Source organism: Leopardus geoffroyi, chromosome D3, assembly GCF_018350155.1.
Source record: "Leopardus geoffroyi isolate Oge1 chromosome D3, O.geoffroyi_Oge1_pat1.0, whole genome shotgun sequence".
Lineage (NCBI taxonomy): Eukaryota > Metazoa > Chordata > Mammalia > Carnivora > Felidae > Leopardus > Leopardus geoffroyi.
The window spans coordinates 91907480-91919996 of NC_059339.1; the positions used below are offsets into that span (position 1 = coordinate 91907480).

Below are 12517 nucleotides of genomic sequence, written 5' to 3' on the forward strand. Positions count from 1 at the left end.
ACGAGAACCTGGCCGTCTATCACAACCATCACCTGTCTTCTCTGATCCCTTCCCCTGACAGTTTGGTGGCTTTTTTTTTTTTTTTTTTCTTTTTCTTCCAGGTCTTTCTACCCATGCTGGTCGTTTGCTCTCTGTGGTTACTGTCTTGTAAAAAGGGATGTTACTATTGGTGCCACCGCCGGGTTTCCCAAGAAAATCGACATCCCGGCGCCGTGCTGAGCTGGAAATCTGTGCAAACAGCTGCTGGGTCTTTGGCGATCTGGGCTTCCCTCCTTGCCTGAGCCCTGCGATGCTACAGGGACCTTGGCATGGGACGACCTGTCCGGTTCCCACACGAACACGATATTCCCATGGAGAGATGCAAACATGGGGTCAGCGTTTTTTTCTTCTCTCTGGAGCTAGAGCTGGGCATCAGAAGGTGACAGGGAAACGGGGCAGCATACCACAGCAAGTGCAGTCCTCAACACGCAGCACTGCCAGATGGGCTCTCGCCAAGCTCATCGGGGAAGGGGACTCTCGCCTCCCCTTGCCATGTGCATCTAGCAGGTATTGGGAACCGGGAACCCAGGAGCCCCTGGAGCTCTGCTCTATCGCTGTGGCCTTGGCCACATCACTAAGTCCTTCTGCCTTTCAGTTCCTGGAAAATGTCGAGGTTCACCCAAAGCCACGTCTAGGTTTCTCGGGGGCTGTTAACACATCTGCAACCCTCGCTACGAGCCTTCTACAACAAGTGCACACAGAAATAACGTGAACTTACGAAGAAAGGTAAAGAGTTAGGAAAGTGCCCGTTTTCCTGCATGGTCATTCTACAGAATCGATGGCCCACTCCGAACCGACAGGAGAACCACACTCTGCAGTAAGGAGCCACATTTCGCTGTGCCCCAGCCACGAAGGGGCAGGTTAGTAAACTGCCATCCTGAGAGCGTCTAAAAGGTGCCTCTGGGGCCCAGCAGACCTAACGCACTTTCCAGTCTGGTCTAGCATCTCCACGGACAGTTGGAAAACCTACGTCAACGGCCGCCGGTTTGTAGCCAAACAACAAACGCGGCCTGTAAATCCGCTCCCACGGGCACGTAAAATCCCAGAATCTAACGGCACCAACTCCCTTCTTTAACCGATTCCTGCCGATGCTTACAAATGCATAGCTATTAGAAAAATTAACCTTCCTTTCCAAAGTTCAGAATCTAAGCAGCCCGTAATCTCTCATCAATCTGCAGCACAACTGAGGGGCCAATCTTCCTGTAAAACCATTAACAGATTCTGCTTTTCTGTCACCAGGGTAATTTACTGAGGCCAATTTTAATCCTACCACTAAACCACTAATCCCATGACTCTACAGAATTGTCCCCAAGTTTACGTTGCTATGGCAAGTACTTTTACGCCAGGAATTCACTTATTTAGTACCGGTCATGTTTTTTAAGTTGGCTTTAGGAACAAGACCACCCCCCCCACCCCCACCCGCCTCTCACTTTTAAAAAGTAAAAAGCCATTTTTGAAATCGGGAGGCCACTTGAACACCTGGGCCGTGCTGCACTCGTCACAGTAACACTAATGTAAATTACGCCCGGCGTTACTCAAAGGGACAAATTATCGTCATTATGCTAATGGTCACGCTAAAGACATGAAAAGCTCTGGCGTGATGAATCTAAATCTGGTGGGAACATGATTATCAGTGTGAATGATGATATTTTCTCAAACTTGCATAAAAATGTTCTCTCCGTGTCACTGATAACGTCAATATAAATTATGCAGCACTGACTGTGGCGCTCGTTCACGTCACGGAAATGCCAGGAGGCGACACCCAGGCCCACCTTTCTGTCCGCAAACGCCCTGCTCTGACGGCACACACATGAAGGAGGCTAAATGTGTTTACTTCTTCCCTGAAAACAGGAAGAATGGTATGATTAAGGCTAATGAGACAGATTCAACGAGAGAGGCAGCTGGAGACACAGTAGGTCTGGTGGCCACACCAGAGCCGTACAAGATGTTCAACACGGAGGCACGACCTTCGGGGGCGCGCCTGACTCCGGAGATGTCGCATCACAACCCGCTCTGGTGCGTGAAAAACCTAAGACTACCCAAAAAGCCAAGAGCACTGTGTGTAAACAAAACAAATCACGAAGCGAAAGCATCACCAGGCTGCCTCCAGAAAATTCCAGAGCAGCGCCACCAAAGTTTAAACTATGAAAACAGGATCGTCCATCTGTTCACTGATGCCACCATCCCTTAGGAAAAAAAAAAATAACCAAGTCTCTAAGGGGAAAAAAAGAAACACATATTTCTTTAGGTCTCGCTTAAATCACTGGAATAATCAGGAACGAAAGAGTGAGTGTCCCTCTCCCCACATCAACCCTCAGCCTATCTGCAACCGATACAAGTTTTAGCTACTCCCAAGGGGCTCTGTATTTCCCTGAATTAACACAGCCAACATTTAATATCAAACTATTTCCTACAAAAATTATTGCAGGAAAGAAACAAGTGACATCCTCCCCTTAAACATCAGTTGAACAAGAAGCTAATAAAGCCACGAGCTGCCGGTCCACACCGTTTTCGATGCATCCTTCCCTGTACTAAATTTCAAAGAACATTCTCGAATGCCGAAATAAATCAATGCCTAACACAGTGCCAAGTCAGCTCAGGCAATACAGGTTAAATAGTGCCATATGGCAAAGACCGACACATGTTCCCCTTTTCTGGAAAACAAAGGGAAAAATTCCTAAACAAATATCCTTTACTTTACTACGGGGAGAGCTGAAGACAGGGTTTTCCAAGTGTTACTAAATAATGCTGAAAATTCTATTTTAATTCTTAGCCATTTGGGGGAAAAAAAAACTAGAGAGTTTTAACACAGAACCCCAATTTTTAAGAGTCTCTCTTTAACTATGTCCTGAAAGCTAACACCACATGTTAGCCTCCACTCACCATCCCTTAAATGAGCAAGAAAATAACAGGACAGCTGTATCCAAAGGCCGAGCTGACATCAGCAATTCCCCGGGGCGCCAGATCTGCAAGAGACCAGACTACCTGCTTTTCAAGGAATAACACACCAGATGAATTTTGTCTTGAAAACAAAATACATTAATACCTCAACCTGCGTTCAGCACTCCACTCAGAAACTGTCCGAACTTCACAACCACACAGAATCCCTATCCCTGAAATTTCAAGAACAAAACAACTTGATTAAATTCCTGACCAAATACACACACACACACACACACACACACACACACACAGAAAGAAAATCTACCAGAATGAACTCCTATTTGAAATAAACAGTAACATGTATCTAAACCCAATGTCATTTCTAAATGATTTATTTTTTTCTAGTCTCCTGTGTGGCGGTTTGTTCATTACTTTATATATATTTACATGGTGACATTCTCAAAATAGTCGCATTTCTAATTACTCCGGCTTTGTAATTTTCACTACCGCTGGAAATGAAGAATAAATGCCAGATCTTTTTGGAGAACTACTTTTAAGGAAGGCTGAGAGCCACAAAATTACACTTCTTTACAATTCGAATGGACGCTGCTGGAAAACATCTCATTCTGGACATAAATATGACAGCCAGCTCTAGCTTTGGAAAGAAAAGCTTCAGCTGTTCCAATCCCGTGTAGCAAGATGCAAGGGCATTAGTTGCAACTGCTAATTTTTACCAGTCCATCTAAGATATCCTTAATATACCTTAGTGGGCAGTATAAATTTCAAACACAAGCAACGCCCAAGGCTATTAAAGTCATAACCCCTAAAACAGTCCTCTTTCGAAGAAAATTAATTTTAAAATAAACATGCATTTTAAAGACCTGGAGGAGACATTTTAAATTCATAGTGGAAGTTTTTCTTTATTCTTCCCATAAGGTTAATTTTATTAGTAAATTCTTCACAAATAAACATTTGATGTGCTTCCTTCCTTAAAATGGGTTTCACCAATTTCCTGAAATTCACCAATATTCCTGAAAACTGTAAGACAGTCACGGCCAGAGTCCAAGGATAGAGAGGATGCCCCTCCCCCCATGACTCAGGCTCTCTACTCTGGTAAGAAGGCTGGGGAGTTCTCAACCCACTCAGGGGCAGAGGTCGCCCCTCCATCAACGAGAAATGTCCTACCTCTCCCACCCCAAACTCACATGTTTTTGGTACTGGTGAGAACCAAGGCGAAGGCTTGAATCTGAAAACCGCTGTCACTCTCCCGGAGACACATTCAGACCCTTAACAGGCTGCTGCCAACACACTGTTGGCCGTTGGCCAACGGCCGGACAGCCCCGGAGGGAGGACAGGACAGGAGGGAGAAGAGGGTCTCGGTCACACCAGTTAGTTAGCTCATGCCTCCAGTTAGCACCAAGCCAAACACACATCACGAGTCGGATAATTGCGGCTACCCTAATTCCTGGGCAAACTGAGTGGCAGCCCATGGATACCTATCTGCAGTCTACATTTACACCTGCCTTCCAGAAGCTCCATCCTGCTACCCATCTCCATAACATACTTGGAGACGTAGTCCAACCAGCACCTCATCAGACCTCAGAGCCGCCCACCTCCTGACTCTCCAAGTCACCTGAAAAATTCAAACCCAAAGGCATGTAGTTTCCTATCAACAGAGTAACAGTCTGGGAGCCCAAGACAGTAACCCAGTTACTCGTCACGTGTAGACATTACTAATTCTGGAAACAAGGGTCAAAGGTGCCAAGTGGTAAGCAATCCACAGAAGGTCTAAGTACTGGGTGCTAGTTCAGCAGTGGGTTCAAGTACAAGGCAGGAGTGTGAGTGTCGGACAGCACACCCTCAGCTCTGCATGTTGTGTTGCCAGGCCCCCAGCTTTCTCTGGGCTACAGTCGGTAAGATGCGAGCTAATTCAACTTTTCCCACAGCCCCTGGAACTTTTGAGGGGGAGGGGGAGGGGCAGCCGAGAGATGCATTTCTGAAAAAACTGCTTGATTATGACAGAACGGCTCTATCCAAGTACTAAAATGTATAAACATTTACAGCAAGTAAGATGTCTGCTTTTGAAGAAGGAATGTTACTTCTACGTTCAAATATTTATAATGCAGATACGTAATCCAATAAATGTAACTTTCTTTTGCTTCCCTCCATTATTTCTCTTACTTCTGCTTTAATCTGTGCCCTTGAGAAAGTTCGGATGTCTCCAACTAAATATGGTCTTCAGACACGGACGAAAAAGTCTTGTTTCCTATACCTTTAATCCTGATGCTTTATTCAGGTAGCGATCTAGTTACAGACAAAATACCACTTTTAATTATATAGTTAACACTTGCCCTGTTCTCCAAGGTTGAAAATGGAACAAAACCCAAAATAGTGTAACGTCTCAAGCATTTAAAACAAGCACGGTGTCAGAGGAAAGTGCACGCATTTGGACAAGCTCCTTCCCGGTGAAAGTAACCAGCTCGTACTCTAGTTTCCTATCCCTACCACATTAAGGTATAATGCACTTGAAACTCTACACACAACCTTCAGTCAGACTTACAGCCACTCCCACAAAGAGCCTGTTTAAAAGATTCCTTCTGGCAGATTACAAGTAAGACCCATACGTATCCTGGAAAATGAATGCATAAAAATCCACAACAACCCATTAAACTGAGCGCTGCTGTTTCAAGAACAATCCAGGACTAAATTCTACTTAACTTCCTAGGTCACATTAGCCCTTTTCCCTATTTGGTAAGACTGAAAACCATCTGTTATAGTATACCGCGTTCTGAAGCAGTCTCTAACGAAGTCTCTTTGCTTTCTCATGTAACTGTGGCTCAACAACTTTCACATCAAACGCTCCACCTATGAACACTCAGACATTACCCACACAGGAGCAAGGAAGGTAAAGGAAAGGAAAGTTCAATTTCTGGTAATGGAAACAACACGCTGTTTAGCATGGACCAGCTTTCAAAAACCTCTCTCATTCTCTTCCCTCCACGATGGCCTCTGGGACAGACATCATCTTACAAAGTTAGACACGCAGGACGTCAAGTCCCAGGAAAACTTCAATCTCTACATTAGCCAGTCAACTTTAAAGGTTGTTTACAAATAACGGTGGGATTAACACCAATGATGTAAAGTATACTCCTCAGCGACTAAGATCAGTTACACAACCCATAGTTACACGTTCTTGATCTGGTGCGTTTTGCAGCACACCAAGCCAGTTCGGAAGATGATTCTTAACAAAAGCTTTCAGAAATGAAAATAAGCAACACCCCTCTCTCTCTCCACTGCTGAACCCTGTACCTACCAACGGGCTGCTTTGTTTCATTTGAGAGGGGCAGTGCCACTGCTCTGGGTTAGTTTTATTACACATCCCTTGGGATTTGGTTTTTTTTTTTTTTTAAAGAATGTTAATGCGCTCTGTTTCAGCATATTCAAATTAGCTAATTTAAGAAAACAAAGTCCTACTAAAGAACTAAGAAAAATACTAGACTGATATGCTTGTATCTCGGCACATGAAAATTCTAATGCCATCAGAATTAATTCTAACTCCTCCAGGCTTGCTCAGGGCCCCTTCTTGCAGGGCCTGTCCAAGAAGGCGCGGGGGCCTAGTGAAACTAAAGATGTCCTCCTCCGGTAACCCGCTGCCAGCCCCAGGCTCCAGGCCAGCTCGCTCAAACTCGCTCCCCAATTTTACCAGGAGAAGGAAGCTCGGAATCATGCAGAGCAGAGGCATGTGGTATATTTAATTCTAGCGGGTCTGTGTAAACATAAATAGCACAGCTATTTTGACGCCACAATCAAAGAATGTAAGAGAAAATGAAGGAGGCACAAACAAATGATAAAGTGAGCTTTTTTACGCGGCCGCAGAAAGTTTCCTATCAAATAGCATGCATGCCTGGTTCCTTAAAGTAGCTCTTACATTCCTAAACCAAAATACTCCAATCATATTAATAGGGCGGCTTAAAAAATAATCTGGAGAGGATCCTGCTGGGGGAAGATCCAGTCTCGCTTCCACTGGGGTCAGTACTTTAACGGCATTTTATTACACAGCCACAGGATGGAGGGCCACCAGTTTTTAAATCATCTTTAACCAGGATTGCAGACTTAATGGCAGGTTCACGAGGGAAATGCCTCCCCCCTCCCCCGCATGTTTAATTAAGACCACCGTCCAAAGTTCCTTTTGTGACTTGCAGTAGGGTCCCGAAGCCCCTGCCCTTTGTTACGCAGAGGACCCCGCCGGCAGGCCGGCCCCACGCCCTCGGGCACATCTGGGCTTCCAGGAACAGGCCCCCGCGTCTACGCGGGCTGCCCGCCGCCCGGACGGGAAGAGGCCACGCAGGCAGGGCGCCACACCCACGCGCGGCAGCCCTTCGCGGGGACGGCGGCCGGTGCCCCCGCGCCGCCCACCCGCAGCCGCGCGCGGAGCCCCGGCCGGAACCGAATCAGGTGTGAATACTTATGTAATCGTCCTCAGGGGCCACGCCTTTCCCACCGCCCCACCTCCGCCAGAACAAAGTGAAGTTTAAAATAGAAACCAATTACCTGGCCTCGGCCTCAGCCTCGCCTCGGCCCCCGCAGCGCGGCCCGCGCCGCTGCGCAGGCCCCCGCCCCCCGCCCGCGCGGAGACACCCCGGACCGGGCCAGACCCCCCCCCCCGCCCACTCCCGGCCCCTGCCCCGACCCCACGCAGACCTCGGCCCCTGCAAGGCCCCCCCCCCACCCCAGCCCCGCGGAGACCACCCCCCCGACCCCAGCCAAACCTCACTACCCACCCCACCCGCGGAGACCCCGACCGTCTGGCCCAGCAGAGACCCCCGCCCCCCGCCCTGCGCAGACCCCCCCCCACCCCGTCCCGGTTCCCCCCACTCCCCGCCCGGCTGCCCCACCTCCTTGGCCCCCTCACCCCCAGCCCGCTCCCTCCCCAGCTCGTCCCTCTCCGGCCCGCACGGACCCCCGCCTTTGTTACGGTGCGAAGTTGGGCCGTGGGTCCCCGTCTCTTTCACTTCTTGGGTTACAGTGCAGGCGAGTGACGTCCGCTCCACATGACGGGGGCGGGGGGCGGGCGCCGGGGGGCGGGGGCGCGGGCCGGGCCCTCCCCCACCTCGCTGCCCTGCCCGCCCCGCCCACAGCCCGCCCCCTGGCAGCCCAGCAACAAGCGGCCACCGCCCCCGCCCCCGGGGCGGGCAGGTAAATCCCCCCGCCCCCGCCCCGCCCCCGCCCCGCCTCCCCCAGCGGCGCCCCGGGCCCAAGGCCGCACGCCAGGATACAGAAATAGGAACGATTTAATCCGGAGACACGTCCCCCCTGCTGCCCATTTCTCAATCCGCGAGTTCAGAGGAGGTGGGGGTGGGGGGCGCTGAATCGGATCGAACTCAGGTTTTGGGGGCCGAAAATGGCCGGAGCAGGAAGCGCGGGGCCGGGCGCTACCTTGTAATTGAGTTGGGTTCTTGCAGGGGTACGACGAAGGCGGCCTGGGGTCGCCCATGGACCCCCGGGGTAACCTCGGTGCGGCCCGGCAGCCGGGCACCCCGTACGCGGACGAGGGCGGGGCGCGGAGTCCCTCCCAGGGGCCTCCCTGAAGGGGTCTCCGGGGAAGGAGGGGTCACACGTGGGTCCTTAACCCGTCCGATGCAGCGGCATCATCCACTCCGGAATGAAGCGGCACAGCATCTGCGACACGGATGGAGAGATGCTACAGGACCAGGTCTGGTCCGTACACTTCCACACATCACTACCAGTATTCCAGGGGAAGTTGGTGCCGGATTAAGCTGATTCGAAACGTGGGGCGGCCCGTGACGCACTGCGCCCGTGAATGTGCCCATTGTGCGGTGGAGACCCGGCAGGCGCTCCGCGCTCACAAGTCGGGTGGGCAGCAGAACTTTTCACTGACCGTGAGTGGGTCACATTCTAGAATTTGCCATGGACTAAGTATGAACTTCCAGGGAGACAATAAAATACGAAGTTGTAAGGTACACGCTGTCCTTCACTTTTCTACGCAATTCACACCAATTTCCATAATCCCACTTTTCTGTACGTTCTGCGCCAGGCGAGTGGGCTCCGGACCCCGGGCGCGCGAGGGCGCGCCCGTCGCGTGGGAACGAGACGGAAGGAACCGTACATTTCGAGTCCCCGGTTGCTGAGAAGCATAATCATATCACTCCTCTTTTCTTCCCCATTTGCAGGTTTCGACTTGAATCCGAAAGCGCCTCTTACCGCCCATTCTTTGCAGGAGGGCAGAGGGGGCAGGGTCTCCTTTTGGACTGCTGCGCGCCCATCTAGCTGTCCAGACTCAGATGCAAGCGTGTCCACGTCTGCAGCACAGAGCTGTGCACATCAGGAGCCTGCGGATGCGCGGGGCTGGTCGCACTTAACAGTGTGCATACACATGGGCGCATGCACGCGCGCGCGCGCGCGCACACACACACACACTCACACCCCAAATTACCTCCGGGATGGAGAAAGCCGCTCCGGATTGGCCGGCAGGGCCGTCACTCACACCCAGGGGGCAGGGAGACTTTGCAAGGCTGTTTCCTTTTTTTTTTTTTTTTTTTTTTCCTTCCCTCCCTACCGTTTCATTTAATGGTAAAACAACAGCAGAGCCCTGAAAGTTAGCCATCTGCGCGGAGAGTTTGCTTTCTTTAACGACGGGGGCGTCAGACAATATCCATTTAAATATATTTTGTACTTCCACAATGGATGAAAAGGGAAATTAGCAGTCCGGGATGGGGGCGGAGAGGGAGCGAGGAGTAAGGAGGAGGGGGTCATCCGGGGGGTGGACGCAGAGTGAAGAGTTGTTCTCAACGCCCAAAAGAGATTTTGACCTCTACTGATCTCGAAATTAAAAAATGTTTTTCACAGATCAGATTATAACAAATGCCGGCCCTCAATGATGCACTCATTATTTTAATTTTATTATTTAAGCATGCGCCAGCAATCGTGTTTCCTTAAGAAAGAACTGACCTATTTTTGGCTGGAGATAAACGATCATGTTAACAGATGTTAATCTTGTAATCTGTTTTTCCTGTAAGCACTTTACATACCCGGGTTTCAGACCTTAAAAATAACATCTTTTCCAAAAAGACCTGACGTCACAATTCACTCCCTGAAAAATCACCCCCCCTCCAGTTTTTTTCCTCTGCAATGATTTCAAAGACATTAAATCTTTTTCACTTTATAAATGCTGATTTGTTCTGCCTCAACTCCCACAGGCTTCTATTTGCATTTCAAATTCCACAGGTTACACCGGTCGCCTTTTCAAAAAATGTAAACCAACAATGAAGCAGCAAATGGCTTTTTGTGCATCTGGATTAAATAAGGCACAGAATGAATATATTTAAAAAGAGGGCTGAGCAAGTTGATCTTTGCACACCCGGAGACCAAGTAATTCTTTATCAGTAAGCCAGCAGCATGAGTAAAATGCAGACACACACCCCAGAAGCTCCCGGTCTGATCCCGGTCTGCTGCGGAGAGCTTATTAACGCGGATAATAAATGGAGCTGACTTACAGACCCACATTCTCGGCTAAAAGGCTGGGTCTCTCCGGTCCCTAATTGCAGGGCTCCACCGGCTTCCCTGCCTACCACCGCTGATTGTCGCCGCACACCAGCCTCCTCCATAAACCGCTGTTTTAAATACCCAACTCGGCTGGCTTTTAACAAACTTATTCATACAAAGTTTCTTTAAAACTTGACGAGGCGGTTTATTCTAAATACTGATCCTAACTAGTCACTGTGTTAGTTCTCCCTGGAAATGGCAGACGAGGCGCTTTTCCAACCACCGCACCCCCCCCCCAACACACACGCCCCACAGCATTCTTCTTTTCTCGTATATACCCGGGTATATATCGCGATCAATACTTCCCCCACCCCCACTCCGACCCCCGCCAGGCCGGGTGCGACTCCGAGGAGTCCCTGCCACCCTGACCCCACTCCCTATCCCTCATGGTCATTGAGAGAACCATCGCCCCCCACCCCCACCCTAACTTCCCTTCCAGGCGCCCTTACTTCTTTAATGTTAGGGTCACTTATACGCTCCCAGCTAATGAACATGCAGCCAGGGGAGGGGGAGGCAACCCCCCCCAACACACACACACACACACACACACACACACACACACACACATACGCAAACACGTACCCGAGGCAGCAGCCCTCGGTGCCTACAGGCATCGATCCCATCAGCCAAACCCTTAATAATTGAAGCGGCTCCTCGGGCCCCGCAGCCCCATCACCCACCTTCATTAGCCAGAGCGTTTTACTTTAAAGTAAGGCAATTTGCTCTTTGTCTCCTAATGGATGGAGAGCGCATCCGAGCTCCCCTCCTCCCGCGTCGCCTTTGACGAAGTGTACAAAGCCAGAGCCTCTTCCGCGCTCCCACCCGGCCCCCACCCCGCCCCTCCACTGCGGTAAAAACCACCTCCCAGCGCTCGCCTCGCCGCCCGAAGTTGCATCTTCCCACTCCTGGAATTGCGGAGCGGAGCAACTACCCACAGGGCAGCCGAGCCGCCCTCCCCGCGCCCGGGAGCCCCTTCCCCGCCCCCCACCCCCGCGGCGCACACCGGGGTCCCCGGCGCGGCCGGGCCCGGGGCCCCGCGCCCCCGCCCCTCGCGGGCCCCGCGGCGCCCCCACCCCCACCCTCACCCCGGCCCCTACCTTGGCGGGAGGCGGCGGGCCCGGGGAGGAGGACGCGCACGCCCCGCGCCTCTGAAGGTGAAGCCGAGCGCCCGAGGCGCGGAGCCGAGCGCTGCACTAGACCGACCGCGCCAGCTGCGCCCGGGCGCGGGGGACGCGCGAGGGCGCGCGGGGCCCGCCACGCGCCCTGCCCCCTCCCCGCGCCGCCCTCGCGCGCCCCGGACGCGCCCGCCCCGCGGGGACCCCGGCGCCGGCCGGGCTTGGGGGCCTGCGCGGCGGGGGGAGGGGGCCGGGCCCCGGCGGCCGGGCGCAGGCCCGAGGCTTCCCCCAGCCACGGAATGGTCTGCCCTGTAGGAAACGCACACGCTCCACTATTGTCTCATCAGCACAAAGTTCTACCACACTGCGGGCAAAGTCTGGAGGCTCGCGATGACTCAGACCCAGATAATTCTTCCCCTTAATAGCCCTGAATCACGATCCCAGCGGCTAGTTGTCGCCCCTTCTTCTCAAGGACTAACACTGCCGCAGATCCAGTTACGGGAAGCTGTTTACGCGCGCACACGGACACACACGCACGCATCCATACGTGCAGACGTGTTGGGATGCATTTTCAGCCGACCTGGGCACCTGAGCACTAAGCCTCGAGGCCAGATCTCTCTGTGGGTATCCTTCCGGTGGTCCCAGATGCGTGTGCATTCCAAACGGCTTAGGGTGTGCGTTTCACTGAACTTCCTGGTAAATGTGCTGGGGATACTCGATAGATTAACTCCTGAATCGAGATCAAAGTCTGGAAAGACTTCAGACGAGGATTCTGCTATCTGGCAATTTAAAAATGACTGTGGGCTTTTATTTTCATTTCTATCCTTGGAAAGTTCAACTTTAATTTTTCTGTTTTTCAAACCATTTCTTCACCCCCCAACTGCTCTCCGCGGCCCGTAGTTAGTGGCGATAAGTTA

The 12517-nt window shown here is 51.6% G+C and overlaps 1 protein-coding gene across 5 annotated transcripts in view; it reads right to left on the minus strand.

Moving 5' to 3' along the window:
• ZNF516 (zinc finger protein 516) overlaps positions 1 to 11732 on the minus strand; it is a 123901-nt gene extending 112169 nt beyond the window's left edge. For 3 of the 5 annotated variants that reach the window (XM_045457707.1, XM_045457703.1, XM_045457708.1), the window contains exon 1: positions 7883 to 7998. The gene's annotated coding sequence lies outside the window, so the exon portion shown is untranslated. Of the gene's footprint in view, positions 1 to 7882; positions 7999 to 11165; positions 11289 to 11582 lie in introns of those variants that run through there. The other 2 variants (XM_045457704.1, XM_045457705.1) reach the window with 2 other exon arrangements.
• Between the last annotated feature and the right edge of the window lie 785 nt (positions 11733 to 12517).